A 13,113-nucleotide genomic window follows, 5' to 3' on the forward strand; every position below is an offset into this window, starting at 1 on the left:
GAAAGAGCATCAAGTGTTGATTGACAAGACCACTAGTTTCAAGAAAAAGGCAAAGGAAAAGAAAGGGAACTTCAAGTAGAATTGCAAGCAAGTTGTCACTCCCGTGAAGAAGCCCAAAGCTGGACCAAAACCTAAAACTAAGTGCTTCTACTGCAAAGGAAATGGTCACTGGAAGCGGAAATGCCCTGAATATTTGGCGGATAAGAAGGATGGCAAAGTGAACAAGGGTATATTTGATATACAGGTTATTGATGTGTACCTTACTAGTGTTTATAGTGGCCCCTGAGTATTTGATACTTGTTCAGTTGATAAGATTAGTAACTCAAAACAGGAGTTACAGAATAAACAGAAACTAGTCGAGGGTGAAGTGATGATGTGTGTTGGAAGTGGTTCCAAGATTGATATGATCATCATCATACACTCCCTATACTTTCGAGATTAGTGTAGAACCTAAATAAATCTTATTTGGCGTCTGCGTTGAGCATGAATATGATTTGATCATGTTTATTACAATACGGTTATTCATTTAAAAATCAGAGAATAATTGTTGTTCTGTTCATATGAATAAAACCTTTGATGGTCATACACCCAATGAAAATAGTTTGTTGGATCTCGATCGTGGTAATACACATATTCATAATATTGATGCCAAAAGATGCAAAGTTGATAAGGATATTGCAACTTATTTGTGGCACTGCCATTTGGGTCATATCAGTGTGAAGCGCATGAAGAAACTCCATAAAGATGGACTTTTGGAATCACTTGATTATGAATCATTTGATGTTTGCGAACCGTGCCTTTTGGGCAAGATGACTAAAAATCCGTTCTCCGAAACAATGGAACGAGCTAGTGACTTATTGGAAATAATACATACCGATGTATGCGGTCCAATGAGTGTTGATGCTCGTGGCGGGTATCATTATTTTCCGACCTTCACAAGATGATTTGAGCAGATATGAGTATATCTACTTAATGAAACACAAGTCTGAAACATTTGAAAAGTTCAAAGAATTTCAGAGTGAAGTGGAGAATCATCGTAATAAGAAAATAAAGTTCTACGATCTGATCGTGGAGGAGAATATTTGAGTTACGAGTTTGGCCTTCATATAAAACAATGTGGAATAGTTTCACAGTTCACACCACCTGGAACACCACAGTGTTATGGTGTGTCCGAATGCCGTAATCGCACTTTATTGGATATTGTGCGATCTATGATGTCTCTTATCGGTTTACCACTATCGTTTTGGGGTTGTGCATTAGAGCCAGTTGCATTCACTTTAAATAGGGCACCATCGAAATCCGTTGAGACGACGCCTTATGAACTGTGGTTTGGCAAGAAACCAAAGTTGTCATTTCTTAAAAGTTTGGGGCTACGATGCTTATGTGAAATTTTTCAACCTGATAAGCTCGAACCCAAATCAGAGAAGTGCGTCTTCATAGGATACCCAAAGGAAACTGTTGGGTACACCTTCTGTCACAGATCCGAAGGCAAGATATTCGTTGCTAAGAATGGATCCTTTCTAGAGAAGAAGTTTCTCTTGAAAGAAGTGAGTGGGAGGAAAGTAGAACTTGATGAGGTAATTGTACCTTTTCCCTTATTGGAAAGTAGTTAATCATAGAAATCAGTTCCAGTGATTCCTACACCAATTAGTGAGGAAGTTAATGATGATGATTGTCGGTGTCAAAACCGGCGGATCTCGGGTAGGGGGTCCCGAACTGTGCGTCTAGGGATGGTAACAGGAGACAAGGGACACGATGTTTTTACCCAGGTTCGGGCCCTCTCGATGGAGGTAAAACCCTACTCCTGCTTGATTAATATTGATGATATGGGTAGTACAAGAGTAGATCTACCACGAGATCAGAGAGGCTAAACCCTAGAAGCTAGCCTATGGTATGATTGTTGTTCGTCCTACGGACTAAAACCCTCCGGTTTATATAGACACCGGAGAGGGCTAGGGTTACACAGAGTCGGTTACAATGGGAGGAGATCTACATATCCGTATCACCAAGCTTGCCTTCCACGCCAAGGAAAGTCCCATCTGGACACGGGACGAAGTCTTCAATCTTGTATCTTCATAGTCCAGGAGTCCGGCCAAAGGTCATAGTCCGGCCATCCGGACACCCCCTAATCCGAGACTCCCTCAGTAGCCCCTGAACCAGGCTTCAATGACGATGAGATCGACGCACAAATTGTCTTCGGCATTGCAAGGCGGGTTCCACCTCCGAATACTTCATAGAAGATGCTGAACACAAGGATAGTGTCCGGCTCTGCAAAATAAGTTTAACATACCACCGTAGAGAGAATAATATTTGTACAAATCTAATCCGCGGACGTGTTCCGCAGCGTGACATCATGCCACGGCCAAGCCTTTATTCGAATCGTTTTACTGTCCCACCTCAGCGCCTTTAGCAAGGCGGTTTCCTTGGCACGTCTTGTCAAAGCAGAGATCGTGTCCCCTTATTCCGGGATTCTCATCAATACGGGCGTGGGTAACCCAATCGTGCCATTAATCATGGCGCTTGGGAGATAAGCGAGTTTTACCAGGCTGGTGGGGGTACATAGTTTCATCCGCCCATATAAGGGGATAAGGATCCACGCTTTCCATCTACGCCTTCTTCCTCCTTTGCTTATCCATTTCCGCGCACTCGAGCTCCAGCGCCCAAGTCCGCACTTCCCACCTCAACCTTCTCCAACCATGTCCGGAGCGGGAGGCAGGTGGATGGCCTCCTCCGTCACGGAGGGGCACATCAAAAAGTTGAGGAAAGCCGGATACTTGTCCAACGACATCGCGCACCGGCTCCCAGATGAGGGGCAGCTCATCCCCACCCCTAGGCCCCATGAGAGGGTGGTGTTTCTTCCCCATTTCTTCCGCGGACTAGGCTTCCCACTCCACCCATTTTTCTGGGGGCTCATGTTCTACTACGGCCTGGATTTCCACGATCTGGCCCCGACTTCATCCTCAACATCTCGGCGTTTATCGTCGTGTGCGAGGTCTTCCTCCGCATCAAGCCCCACCTCGGCTTATGGCTAAAGACCTTCAATGTCAAACCGAAGGTAGTGGGTGGCCGGTAAGCGGAGTGCGGAGGCGCCATGGCTCGAGGGCTCCTTTGTGGAAACCATCAAAGCGTGGTAATCGGGGTGGTTCTATATCACCGAGCCCCGTGACCCTGAATGGGCAGCGGCCCCCGAATTTCGATCTGGCATCCCCACACGGCTCTCCTCTTGGAAAGAGATGGGCCTGTCGTGGGGTAATTCGGAAGAGGTGACCGGACTCCAAACCTGCATCCAGAACCTGATGGACAAGAAGGTTAAACTTGTCAACGTAGTCCAGGTCATGCTCTTTCGCCGGATCCTCCCATGTCAACGATGGGCTTTTAACTTGTGGGAGTTCGACCTGGACCAACACCAAACTCTGTCCAGGCTCTTTGACACAACGCACGAGGCCGCCTGGAAGGTGCTATTCAAGGGCTCCGAGGCTCACCCTCCCATTACCGAGGATCGCGGATTCTGCGCGAAGTGCCAAGCCAGTGCGTTAAGCTTGTTTTACCCTTTACGGGATGCTTGTTTTTCATAGTTTGACTCTATGCGGGATCTACGCCCCCGTTCCTTTGACAGGACTGGAAGAAGATGTCCGGACAGATCGACTGTCCGACTCCTTTGCCCGAAGGACCAACCGATGCCCACTTGGCGAAGTTGCTGGTCCCGGCACCACACGTGGTGCCGGAGAAGAAGGCCAAGAAGAAGACCACGGGAACTTGAAAGAGTTCCCGACACCTGGTGGTGTCGGATTCATCGTCCGACGACCCCGAAGCGCACTCCTCCCTAGAAGATGAGGAGGAGGAGGAAGAATCCTCTCCCCCTCCATCGGGGGGAGGAAAGAAAAGGAAGGCCGCCCCAACTGGGGAGGCCGGAGGGTCCAAGAAGGGAAAGACCCTTCTCCCGGACTACTCCACCAACGCCGACGACGGCGAAGAGGAGTGGCCATCCAGGGCCAAGCCCCTGGCAAAATCATAAGTATCCGGATACCAGAATAACTCATGGTGTTCCTTTACTGCATAGTATCTTCTAACACCGAACATAACCATGCAGTCCGCCCATGGCCCAGCTCGACGCTTCGTCGAGCGGATCCCTGGATTCGTCGGATGTGAATAGTCTTTCACTCCCGACTGCTACCTCCCCTCGCCCCACGGATGATGCCGAGGTGTAGTCCCACAAGGGGCCAAGCCAGGAGGGGGTAGCCCCGGAAGCGCCGCAAGGCGACCTTCCGGACTCCAGGCGCAAAGGGGATAAAACCCCAAAGGGCTCTAAGTCTGGCCCTGGGCCGGACACCGCGCCGGAACCCTCAATGGTTCCGGAGTCCGGCAGGCGGCCCCCTCGTAAGGAGGGCAAGCCTATGATGCCGGTGGCCTCCGTCCAACCGGAGGCACCGGAAAATTTGCTGGAGGTGCTTAACGACACCTCCAGCGATGAGGAGCACCACACTATTATGAGTGCGGTGATCCAGAAGGTTCAGTCCGCCAAGAGCGGGCTGACAGAAGCCTGTGCCAGCCTTCTAACAGGCTTTGAGGTATGTATTTAAGACATGTAAGAATATTACCGCATAGACAGTAGCCCCTGATGCTCTGTTCGGTGTTCGAAAAGAAAAGCCGGACTGAGGATCTAAAAAGATATACGCATGAGTCTAACATAAATAAGTCAATATGGGAATGCAGGCTGTGCTGCTGACTTCTGCCGCACTGACTGCGGAGGTTGATGCATTGAAGCAGAGCCTCGAGCGGTCCGAGAACGAGCTCGACCTTGCCAAGAAGAAGCTCGAGGACAAGGAAGGTAAGTAGTACCTTATGTAAGTATATAAAAATACCTGGTTACAAATAATGACAGGACCATTGTGAGTATTACAGGGGCCACGACCGAGGTGGCGACCCTGAAGGAAGCACTGTCCAAGGCCGAAGACAATGCGGCCGTGGAGCGCACTGAGCGAGAAAAGTAGGAAGCGCGGGCGGAGGAGGTGCGGCAAGAGCTCCATGCTCTTGTGAAGAAACACGAGAGATTGGAGCTTGACTCAAAGACTTGAGTCCGAGCTTGCCTCGGCCCTTGAGAGTGCCAAATCCGCCAAGGCCGAAGCCCAAAAAGCCCTCCAGGAAATTGAGGCGATGAAGAATATGGCGGCGGGTAAGACATTCTTTATGTAAAGCAAGCACGTGAAAGTGAATTACTTGTTACTTATCCGAGTCCGGAGCTCTCCAGGAGCATTCGCAGATCTGCCCCGCAGTGTGTCCGATGCTGCTGCGTTCTACCGAGCCGAGGAAGGGAGCTCGACAGAGAAGGTGTTCTGGTCCCAGTATGTTGAGGCCGGACACCCGGTGCCCTTGAGTGACCAGCTGAAGCAGCTGATCGACCTCCATAAGGTAGCCGAATAGGCCATGAAGGGCCTAATAGTCCGGCTATGGCCTAGGGAGGTCATGCCCGAGAGCTACTTTGGGATGGTGAGGCAGCTGGTGGATGCCTGTCCAGGTCTTGAAGTCATCAAGCGCTCCGTATGCATCGAAGGCGCCCGTACGGCCCTTGCCCGTGCGAAAGTACACTGGGGCAAGCTGGATGCTGAGAAGCTAGTGACAGATGGGCCACTGGAGGGGAAGGAGCATCGCAGGCCCAAAATGTATTATGAGGGCGTCCTGAAGGGTGCCCGCCTTGTGGCGAATGAATGTACCAGGGATGTAATTTTTGAGTAAACTCGCTCGTGTTTATCCTGTGCGCTGAAAACTTGTTCATATACGCTAAGCAATGCTTGTTGAATTTAAAATATTACCTTCTGTGCGGCTGTTTATTGAATCTGAGAGATGCAAGTCGTCGGCTTCTACCCCCATGCCACAAGTGCTGGGGTGTTCGGGATAAACCTGAGCGGTCTTGTTCCCATTCTTGGGTCCTTCGAGGGAGGCGCTCAGCACAACGAACAAGGCAATCGAACTATAATGCTTTATCACTCTCACTTAGCCATAGAATTCTATAATTTTTAATTTCGGCGAAGCCCCTAGTATTCGGAAGACCGAGTTCGGGGCGCTATCCACGCCTAGGCCAGACAAAGCCAGCTCCTCGCTCTAAGCGACATAAGTCTTTAGGGACTCAAAAACTTCTTGAACAACGACCGGCTCTCGCCCTATCATGATGGCCAGTTTTAGCTTTCTCTACTGAGGTGCTCAACCCAGCTCAACTGGGGCACAATCGCAGTAGTTCTCCCAGTGCTACCTTAGCCGATATAACGGAACGTAAGGTACCAAAACATGGGAGCCGAGCAAACCCAACTATTGACCCAAGACATGATTCGGAGCCGTATTCTGGGGTACTTAAGCCCCTGGTGTATTGGCCGTACCAAAGTGTACGGTTGCATAATGTTATAACTGAACATATTTACATAAAAAATGAATGCAATAATAGACAAGAGCTATGTATTGTTTATTAAAAGGCTGCTATGAAAGCAGATCGATACAAATAGTGCGATAAGCAAGAGATGGGATTATTTGACATGTCCCCCTCCAGGGGCAAGCTGCGGGACTTTATGTAAGACAAGAATTTTCTCATTAAAGAGACCACCTGGACATTCGACGTAGCTTGCTGCCTCCCTGGCTGTTGCATTGTGTGTTCGGCGATTGTACTGCCGGACAGGCCTTCCGGAGAATGGAGTCCTGAAAGTAAGAAAAAAAAGAAATGACAAAATTTGGAGCCCCTAGTGCGGTTGAGCCGCCTGTTGGGCGTGCCGTGGTTGTGCCCCTCCCCTTATGCCCATGGTATTTCCAGGGCGTAATTATGTACGCGTAGTACTGGTTTCACAATTTCACGAGGGCTGGGGTTGGGGCCGCACTGCTACGCTTGCTCGGAACGTGTCCGCGGACCGGGCTTCCCACTCCACCCATTTGTCCGAGGGCTTATGTTCTACTACGGCCTGGATTTCCACGATCTGGCCCCGAACTTCATCCTCAACATCTCGGCGTTTATCGTCGTGTGCGAGGTCATCCTCCGCATCAAGCCCCACTTCGGCTTATGGCTAAAGACCTTCAATGTCAAGCCGAAGGTAGTGGGCCGCCAGCAAGCGGAGTGCGGAGGCGCCATGGTGGGCAAGATGCCCAACGTCACATGGCTCGAGGGCTCCTTTGTGGAAACCATCAAAGGGTGGCAATCGGGGTGGTTCTACATCACCGAGCCGCGTGACCCTGATTGGGCAGCGGCCCCCAAATTCCGATCTGGCATCCCCACACAGCTCACCTCCTGGAAAGAGACGGACCTGTCGTGGGGTAATTCGACAGAGCTGACCGGACTCCAAACCTGCGTCAAAGACCTGATTGAAAAGAAGGTTAAACTTGTCACCGTAGTCCAGGTCATGCTCTTCCGCCGGATCCTCCCGTGTCAACGACGGGCTTTTAACTTGTGGGAATTCGACCCGGCCCAGCACCAAACTTTGTCCAGGCTCTTCGACACAATGCACGAAGATGCCTGGAAGGTGCTTTTCAAGAGCTCTGAGGTTCACCCTCCCATTACCGAGGATCGCAGATTCTGCGCGAAGCGCCAAGCTAGCGCGGTAAGCTTAGTTTACCCATTACAGGGTACTTGTTTTTCATAGTTTGATTCTATGCGGGATCTAAGCTCACATTCCTTTAATAGGACTGGCAGAAGAAGTCTGGACAGATCGACTGTCCGGCTCCTTTGCCCGAAGGCCCAGCAGATGCCTGCTTGGCGAAGCTGCTGGTCCCAGCACCTCACGTGGTGCCGGAGAAGAAGGCCAAGAAGAAGGCCACGGGAACTCGAAAGAGTTCCCGGCGCCTGTTAGTGTCGGATTCCTCGTCCGATGACTCCGAAGCGCACTCCTCCCACGAAGGCGAGGAGGAGGAAGAAGAGGCCTCTCCCCCTCCAATGGGGGGAGGAAAGAAAAGGAAGGCTACCCCAACTAGGGGGGCCGAAGGGTCCAAGAAGGGAAAAACCCTTCTCCCGGACTACTCCACCAACACCGAGGATGGCGAAGAGGAGTTGCCATCCAGGGACAAGCCCCTGGCAAAATCGTAAGTATTCTGATACCAGAATAATTCATGGTGTTCCTTTACTGCACAGTATCTTCTAACGCCAAACATAATCATGTAGTCCGCCCAAGGCCCAGCTCGACGCTTCGTCGAGCGGATCCCTGGATTCGTCGGACGTGAATAGTCTTTCACTCCCGACCGCTACCTCCCTCGCCCCACGGATGATGCCGAGGTGGAGTCCCAAAAGGGGACGGGCCAGGAGGAGGTAGCCCAGGAGGCGCCGCCAGGCGACCTTCCGGATTCCAGGCGCAAAGGGGATAAAACCCCAAATGGCTCTAAGTCCGGCCCTGGGCTGGACGCCGCACCGGAACCTTCAGTGGTTCCGGAGTCCGGCAGGCGGCCCCTTCGTAAGAAGGGCAAGCCTATGACGCCGGTGACCTCTGTCCAATCGGAGGCAGCGGATAATTTTCTGGAGGTGCTCAACGGCGCCTCCATCGACGAGGAGCACCACACTATTATGAGTGGGGTGATCCAGAAGGTTTAGTCCTCCAAGAGCGGGCTGACAGAAGCCTGTGCCAGCCTTCTAACAGGCTTTGAGGTATGTATTTAAGATATGTAAAAATATTACCGCATAGACAGTAGCCCCTGATGCTCAGTTTGGTGTTCGGAAAGAAAAGCCGGACTGATGATCTAAAAAGATATACGCAGGAGTCTAACATAAGTATGTCAATATGGGAATGCAGGCTGCGCTGCTGACCTCTGCCGCACTGACTACGGAGGTCGATGTATTGAAGCAGAGCCTCGAGCGGTCCAAGAACGAGCTCGGCCTTGCCAAGAAGCAGCTCGAGGACAAAGAAGGTAAGTAGTACCTTATGTAAGTATATAAAAATACCTGGTTGCAAATAGTGACAGGACCAACGTGGGTGTTATAGGGGCCACGACCGAGGTGGCGACCTTGAAGGAAGCATTGTCCAAGGCCGAAGACAATGCGGCCGTGGAGCGCACCGAGCGAGAAAAGCAGGAGGCGCGGGCGGAGGAGGTGCGGCAAGAGCTCCATGTTCTTATGAAGAAACACGAGAGATTGGAGCTTGACTCAAAGACTCGAGAGTCCGAGCTTGCCTCGGCCCTTGAGAGCGCCAAATCCGCCAAGGCTGAAGCCCAAAAGGCCCTCCAGGAAATTGAGGCGATGAAGAAGATAGCGGCGAGTAAGGCATTCTTTATGCAAAGCAAGCACGTGAAAGTGAATTACTTGTTACTTACCCGAGTCCGGAGCTCTCCAGGAGCATTCGCAGATCTGCCCTGCAGTGTGTCTGATGCTGCCGCATTCTACCGATCCAAGGAAGGGAGCTCGATGGAGAAGGTGGTCTGGTCCCAGTATGTTGAGGCCGGACACCTGGTGCCCTTGAGCGACCAGTTGAAGCAATTGGTCGAGCTCCATAAGGTAGCCGAACAGGCCATGAAGGGCCTAATAGTCTGGCTATGGCCTGGGGAGGTCATTCCCGGGAGCTACTTTGGGCTGGTGAGGCGGCTGGTGGATGCCTGTCCACGGCTTGAAGTCATCAAGCGCTCCGTGTGCATCAAAGGCGCCCGTAGGATCCTTGCCCATGCTGAAGTACACTGGGGCAAGCTGGATGCTGAGAAGCTGGTGACAGATGGGCCACCGGAGGGGAAGGAGCATCACAGGCCCGAGATGTATTATGAGGGCGTCCTGAAGGGTGCCTGCCTTGTGGCGAATGAATGTTCCAAGGATTTAATTTTTGAGTAAACTCGCTCGTGTTTATCCTATGCGCTGAAAACTTGTTCATATGCGCTAAGCAACACTTTTTGAATTTAAAATATTACCTTTTGTGCGGCCGTTTATTAAATCTGAGAGATGCAAGTCGTCGGCTTCTACCCCCATGCCACGAGTGCTGGGGTGTTTGGGATAAACCTGAGCGCTCTTGTTCCCATTCTTGGGTCCTTCGAGGGAGGCGCTCAACACAACGAACAAGGCAATCGGACTATAATGCTTTATCACTCTCACTTAGCCATAGAATTCTATAATTTTAAATTTCGGCGAAGCCCCTAGTATTCGGAAGACCGAGTTCGGGGCGCTATCCACGCCTAGGCCGGACAAAGCCAGCTCCTCGCTCTAAGCGGCATAAGTCTTTAGGGACTCAAAAACCTCTTGAACAGCGACCTGCTCTCGCCCTATCATGATGGTCAGTTTTAGCTTTCTCTACTGAGGTGCTTAACCTAGCTCAACTGGGGCACAATCGCAGTAGTTCTCCCAGCGCTACCTTAGTCGATATAGCGGAACATAAGGTACCAAAACATGGGAGCCGGGCAAACCCAACTATTGACCCAAGACATGATTTGGAGCCGATGCTTATAGTGCTATAAGTTCGGGGTGCCGCACTCGTGAGAGTGTTCGGACTTCTCACACCATATTCTGGGGTACTTAAGCCCCTGCTGTATTGGCCATACCAAAGTGTACGGTTGCATAATGTCATAACTGAACATATTTACATAAAAAATGAATGCAAGAATAGACAAGAGCTATGTATTGTTTATTAAAAGGCTGCTGTGAAAGCAGAACGATACAAATAGTGTGATAAGCAAGAGATGGGATTATTTGACATGTCCCCCTCCAGGGGCAAGCTGCGGGACTTTATGTAAGACAGGTATTTAGCTCGTTATAGAGACCACCTAGACATTCGACGTAGCTTGCTGCCTCCCTGGCTGTTGCATCGTGTGTTCGGCGATTGTACTGCCGAACAGGCCTTCCGGAGAATGGGTTCCTGAAAGTAAGAAAAAAGAAATGACAAAATTTGGAGCCCCTAGTGCGGTTGAGCCGCATGCTGGGCGTGCCGTGGTTGTGCCCCTCCTCTTATGCCCATGGTACTTCCAGAGCGTAATTATGTACACGTAATGCTGGTTTTACAATTTCCCGAGGGCTGGGGTCGGGGCCGCACTGCTACGCTTGCTCGGAACATGCCAGGCGGTCTTTTTGTAGGTTACTCCGGGCGCGCTTGACGGTGTCCGGACGTTTAATAGCCGGACTGGAGAGTTTCCTTGAGAGTCTACTTTGTACTTCCGCCGCGAGGGCCGCCGTATGCTCCTCCGTTCGGAGAGAGCGTTTGGTGTTTCCATTGACCGTAATGACTCCTCGAGGGCCTGGTATCTTGAGCTTGAGGTATGCGTAGTGCGGCACCGCATTGAACTTTGCAAATGCGGTTCGTCCGAGCAGGGCGTGATAGCCACTGTAGAACGGGACTATGTCAAATATTAACTCCTCGCTTCGGAAATTATCCGGGATCCGAAGACCACATCCAGTGTAACTGAGCCTGTGCAGTTGGCCTCTACACCTGGTATGACGCCTTTAAAGGTCGTTTTTGTGGGTTTAATCCTTGAGGGATCTATGCCCATTTTTTGCATTGTATCCTGATAAAGCAGGTTCAGGCTACTGCCGCCGTCCATAAGGACTCTAGTGAGGTGAAATCCGTCAATGATTGGGTCTAGAACTAATGAGGCGAATCCGCCGTGGCGGATGCTAGTGGGGTGGTCCCTTCAATCGAAAGTGATCGGGCAGGAGGACCATGGGTTGAACTTTGGGGCGACTGGCTCCAACGCATATACGCCCCTGAGTGCACGCTTCCGTTCCCTTTTAGGGATGTGGGTTGCGTATATCATGTTCACCGTCCGCACTTGTGGGGGAAAGCCCTTCTGTCCCCTATTGTTCGGCGTCCGGGGCTCCTCCTCGTCATCGCTATGCAGCCCCTTGTCTCTGTTTTCGGCACTTAACTTGCCTGCCTGCTTGAACACCCAACAATCCCTGTTGGTGTGATTGGCTGGTTTTTCGGGGGTGCCGTGTATCTGGCACAAGCGATCGAGTATTCGGTCCAAATTGGACAGGCCCGGAGTACTTCTTTTGAATGGCTTTTCACGCTGACCGGGTTTAGAGCCTCGGAATCCGGCGTTAACTGCCGTATCCTCCGCATTGTCGCTGTTAATGCGGCGCTTGTGTTTGTTGCGACGCGACCGGCCATTGTTGTCCTTGGTATCTGAATTACCAGGGCTCTTGGTCATGTTATTACTACGAGCTATCCAGCTGTCTTCTCCCACGCAAAAGCGGGTCATGAGTGTTGTGAGGGCTGCCATGGATTTCGGCTTTTCCTGTCCTAGGTGCCGGGCAAGCCATTCGTCACGGATGTTATGTTTGAAGGCTGCGAGGGCCTCTGCGTCCGGACAGTCGACTATTTGATTTTTCTTGGTTAAGAACCGTGTCCAGAATTGTCTGGCCGATTCCTCTGGCTGCTGAATGATGTGGCTTAGGTCATCAGCGTCTGGTGGTCGCACATAGGTGCCTTGGAAATTGTCAAGGAATGCGGCTTCCAGGTCCTCCCAGCAACCAATTGACTCTGCTGGCAAGCTGTTAAGCCAATGCCGAGCTAGTCCTTTAAGCTTGAGTGGGAGGTATTTGATAGCGTGTAGATCATCACCGCGGGCCATGTGGATATGAAGGAGATAATCCTCGATCCATACCGCAGGATCTGTTGTGCCATCGTATGATTCGATGTTTACGAGTTTAAAACCCTTAGGGATTTGATGATCCATTACTTCATCTGTGAAGCATAGTGGGTGTGCGGCGCCTCTGTACTGGGCTATATCACAACGTAGCCCAGATGAGCTTTGTCTGATGTGTTCGGCCTGGCCGTATTTGCCATATCCGGAGTGACGATTGTCGTCACATGTCGTGGGGCGCCCGCGTGATCCGTAGATCGATCTTGTTTGCCTTGCCTTGTCCTCCAATATGTCTCGCAGGTCCGGCGCACTTCCCCGAGTCTTGGTATAGCGGCGCCGGGGTGCGCTTGAATTGATGGCTGAGAGGCTTCTCTGTCGCGGCCACGAGGTGGTCGGTCGGTCGCGTTGTGCGTTGGTGATGTAGGTTTAGTTGCTTCCTCCTCTAATCGGGGTAGCAGCCTGCGCTTTGGGTAGCTCTTGGAGGGGCGTTCGATTTCATACTCTTCGGCCGCAAGGACTTCAGTCCATCGGTCGGCTAGCAAGTCTTGGTCAGCTCTAATTGCTGCTGTTTTTTCTTGAAGCTGCTTGCCGTGGCCATAA

This window comes from Triticum dicoccoides, chromosome 1B (assembly GCF_002162155.2).
Source record: "Triticum dicoccoides isolate Atlit2015 ecotype Zavitan chromosome 1B, WEW_v2.0, whole genome shotgun sequence".
Taxonomy (NCBI): Eukaryota; Viridiplantae; Streptophyta; class Magnoliopsida; order Poales; family Poaceae; genus Triticum; species Triticum dicoccoides.